The sequence below is a fragment of the Pinus tabuliformis genome, chromosome 2_1 (genome assembly GCF_031772625.1).
Source record: "Pinus tabuliformis cultivar Carrire ecotype Pingquan chromosome 2_1, CPIR1, whole genome shotgun sequence".
NCBI lineage: Eukaryota > Viridiplantae > Streptophyta > Pinopsida > Pinales > Pinaceae > Pinus > Pinus tabuliformis.
The window spans coordinates 817,571,335-817,576,218 of record NC_142299.1 but is presented as its reverse complement, the minus strand read 5'-3'; positions in this window follow the sequence as shown (position 1 = coordinate 817,576,218).

Here is a 4,884-nt window from a genome sequence, read left to right as displayed (position 1 = left end):
ACCTTTGGAAACTCCACAGTATAGTCCTGGCTCAATTTGTGAGGCATACTCGAAGAAATCCTCAGAAATCACCAGTTGAACCAGTGCCTAACCTTGAGAATATTGTTAAGTTGAAGAAAACATCACAGAAAGGAGCATCAGGATCAGGTAAGCCTAAGAAAACATATGCATCTCTGAAAGATAAGGCTGTAGTTGAGAATATACTATTTGAAGATATTGAGCCTAGTGTTGCTAGTGAGAAACTTCCTTCAGAGATTCATACAGCTCCTTGTTCAGTTAGTTCCCCTTTGAATCTTAGTCTAAAGAAAGCTTCCCATTTAGTCCATAACATCCTTTTGTCTCTTTCATCCATTTCATTATTTCATACTGTTCAATCTGCCAATGTCCTTCCACATACCCCAGTCATGGCAGGCCAGCAGGCACCTACGAAGATAGAAAGAATTGTAGCTGCCAGGTATGGACCTCTAGTCTTGCCCACTCCTTTGAATGCCATGCCTGCAGGAGAGTATCAGAAATATATGTCCAAGTTCATTGGCACAGAGGGAGTAACAGCTGAAGAACACCTTGAGGCTTTTTATAGTTATGCTGATAACTTAGATATAAGTGAAAATGATGTGTGGATGAGATTTTTTGTAGAGAGCCTTGATGGAGAGGTTAGGAAGTGGTTCAGAGAATTTCCCCCTGGTTCCATTGCTGGTATTGAAGCCTTAGATGAAGCATTTCTTAAGCACTGGGGAGATAAAAAGGACTTGCTATATAACCATACTGAGTTTGGTAACTTGAAGAGGGAAAATTGGGAATCATTGCCTGATTTTAGTAAAATATTCAATCATATGCATAGTAAGATACCAGCTAAGGTAAAGCCTACCCCCACCTCTGCCAAACTCACTCATGCTAATTCTTTTGACTCTAATTTCTACCTACTTTTGAGAGAAAGAAGATGTGCCACTCTAGCCGACATGCAGGATGCAGCACTAGAGGTGGAATCCAATATTATGGATGCAGAAAAACTAAAGAGTCATGCTGATAGAAGGAGGCAGAGAGGTGAGGCTTCTTCTTCCTCTGCTTCATCTTCAGAGCCCAAATTAGACAAAATGACTAAGATGATAGAGTCATTAGCTGCTGAAATATCTAAGCTGAAGGTTGAGCAGAATACAAGAAAGACTAGGCAGCATAATACATTTGCTCCAAGAAATCCAAATCCATTAAAAAGAGCAAATGAACAGTTACAAATAATTCAGAGGGGAAAAGAACCAAATGAAGAACAAAAGGTTAAAGCTCCTTCCCATAATGTGGTCATGGAGGAGAAACAATTTGAAGAGGAGGATGAAATTCACTGCATGGAAGATAAAGGCAGTGCTGCATTTTTGACATTGGTTGCAGGAACAAGACAATCAGGAGTGGGACAGAGAAGCTATTCTTCAAGCTGAGGAGTAGTGGTGATATAATCTGAGGTCAAATGCAAAAAATGTCAAGGAGAATCCTGCCCAAAGAGCTGCTTTCCAAATAGAGTCACAGAATATCAGGCAAAGAAGACGAGCAGCTGATCCAGTCATCCTCAAAGCTCCAGTTCAAGATGTAAGAGGCTCTGATAAATTACTTTCCTCTTTCAGCTTTGAGTCAGAGGTCCAGAAGTTAAAAATATATGTGCCTCTGGTAGAGTTGGTAAAGAGTGGAGTTTGTAGAAAGCCTATCCTTGAGGCTATTGAGTTGGAAACCACACATGCCTCCACTGACTTTGTCAATTTGAAAGATGATAAGCCTGCTATTGTGCTTAGCCCCATGATCGAACCCGCTAATAATAATTCTCCATCATTTTATGCCTCATTGACCATTCATGACAAAATCCTCCACAATTTCCTGCTAGATACAGGGGCCAGCCATAATCTGATGCCTAAGGCTCTCGTGGAAGAGTTAGACCTTGATATCACTAGACCATATCATGATTTATTCTCTTTTGATTCGAGGAAAGTGAAATACCTAGGATAAATCAAATACGTGGCCATTACCTTAACTCAGCTGCCCATGAAGAATATGATGATGGATATTGTGGTAGCAGATGTCCCTCCTAAGTTTGGCACGCTGTTGTCTAGGGGATGGATTAAGAGATTAGGTGGGACATTACAGAATGATCTATATTATGCTATTGTCCCAGTTTTTGGAGTAGAAAGCAGGAGATTGTACAAAGAATCACAACTGGCATACATCATTAGTGATGAGAAGTATCCTACTAATCATCCCATATATGCTGTGGACACTGATTTTGCAGCATGTATTCTCCAAATAGAAGAATCTTAGAAGGCCTCAATGCAGATCAAGAAAGTAGTAAACCAGGCCGAGAAAGAGTAAGGAAGTCAGATTTAGGAGATGTTCTTTGATGGGGCACGCTCCAGGGAGACTGCAAGAGTAGGGGTGGTGCTGGTATCTCCAGAGCAAGAAAGAATGCATCTGTCTTTCAAGCTGGCTTTCCAAGTCACAAACAATATAGCAGAGTATGAGACTCTGTTATTGGGCCTTAATGCAACTAAAGACAGAGGAATCAGGAACATAAAGGTGTTTGGAGATGCTGATCTCATCATTCAGTAAGTAAATAAAACATTTCAAGCAAAGCATCCAAGGCTGAAATCATACAGAGATGAGGTATGGAAACTCAAAGATTCCTTTGATAATTTCTATGTTTCATATATCCCTAGAGCCAAAAATCAACTTGCTAATTCCCTTGTTGTGTTTGCTAGTTTGTTTATCCCTCCCATGCCTCCTAGACTAGTATATGAAGTCCAAATGAAATATAGACCATCCTTGCATAATAATTTCCACCATTGGAAAGTTTTTGATGATGATGATGAAATAAATAGGTTTCTACAAGTCATTGGTGAATTTTCCGAAATGCAGATTGACCAAGAAAATGAAGCCTTGGAAGAAAACCCCCAATCCCAACTTAGAAATAAAATTGGCAAAGATAGCATTGTCCAGCTTCCAAACAATCATATTCCTAAGGGTTTAATTCCTCTAGAAAGACTGTTTGACCAAAATGATGTGCCTTACAACGCTACCCAAAAAGAAGACCAATCTGCAGTCTGTAAGCATGACATAGGGAGTCCAAGTCAGCCTAGATACATAAATCTGTCTTCCCATCTGTCTGCTGACCAAAGTTCTGAATATTGTAATTTAATGAAGCAATTTGCTGATGTCTTTGCCTCGGAGTATAGTGACCTGAAAGCCCATGAAAAAAAGATTATTTAGCATAAAATCACTGTGGAGAAAGATACCATTCCTTTCAAGCAGAAGTTGAGACCAATAAATCATTTGCTCCTTCCTCTGGTTGAAAAAGAAACTAAAAAGCTGTTGGCTACCAAGATCATAGTCCCTCTCAGATATTCAAAATGGGTAGCCAATTTGGTGGTAGTGAGGAAGAAAGGTGGAGAAATCGGACTGTGTGTTGATTTTAGAAACTTAAATAAATGCTCTAAGAAAGACAATTATCCCTTACCCAAGATGGAGCATTTGCTGCAAAAAGTCTCAGGAGCCAAAGTAATGTCTTTCTTGGATGGATTTTCAGGGTTTAACCATATTGTTGTGCATCCAGATGATCAAGAGAAGATTGCATGCACTACTCCTTGGGGCACTTTTATGTACGCCAAGATTCCTTTTGTGTTAATGAATGCTGGAGCAACCTTTCAGAGAGATATGGATAAAGCATTTGTAGGAGAGAAGGATAAATTTGTCCTCATCTACCTAGATGATATAACAGTATACTCCAGCAACCATCAAGATCATCTGCAACATTTGAAGAAGGTGTTCCTGAAATGCAGAAGGTTTGGGATTTCAGTCAATCCTAAAAAGTCATAGTTCACTTTAGAAGAAGGCAAGTTGTTAGGACATGTTGTTTCTGCTGCAGGTGTCCAAATTGACCCAGAAAGAGTAAAAGAAATACATACCCTGTCTTTCCTGAGATCAAAGAAGGACATACAGTCCTTTATGGGCAAGATTAATTTTGTGAGGAGGTTTATACCAAATTTTGCAGAACTGGTGAAGCATATCACCTCCATGTTGAAGAAGGGGTCAGAAATCAAGTGGATTGATATAGCAAGAAGATCTTTTGAGTCCATTAAGAAAGCTATTATGGAGGTTCCCACTTTAATAAGTCTAGATTACAGCAGGGAGTTCCATATATTTTCTTTTGCCTCTGAAGATACCATTGCAGCAGTTTTATTGCAAGCAGATGAAGAAGACTTAGAGCATCCAGTGGCATTTTTCAGCAAGACATTAAGGGATGCTGAGCTGAGGTATGACATTATTGAGAAACAAGTATATTCTCTTATCAAATCTTTGAAAGCTTTCAGAGTTTACATTCTGCATTCAAAGATAATTGCATATGTACCCTATGATACAATAAAAGATGTCTTAACACAACCTGATGCCGATGGAAGAAGGGATAAATGGATTGCAAAGTTGATTGAATATAATATAGAATTAAAGCCCACCAAACTTGTTAGAATTCAGGGTCTTGCAAAGTTATCGGTTGAAGAAAATTGTAGATCATTGGATATTGATTTCTTGTGCACAATTTCAGAAAATGGTCAAACAAAAGAAGAGGAAGCAGCTAAACCAGAAAAGAATCAGACACTGGCGAAAAATCTAGCTTCTTGTAATTGGTATTCTGCAATAGTTAAATTCTTGCTGAAGGTAGAAAACCCTCCAAACCTTACTCAAGGTCAAGTCAAAACTGTTAAAATTAGGGCAGAAAAATATTGCATTAATGAAAATCTACTCTACTGGAGGGATCCATCTGGAGTGCTTTTGAGGTGTCTGGACAAAGAACGGTCCATGGAAGCTATGTAGCAGTTTCATTCCAGCATGTGTGTAGGACATCATTATTGGAAA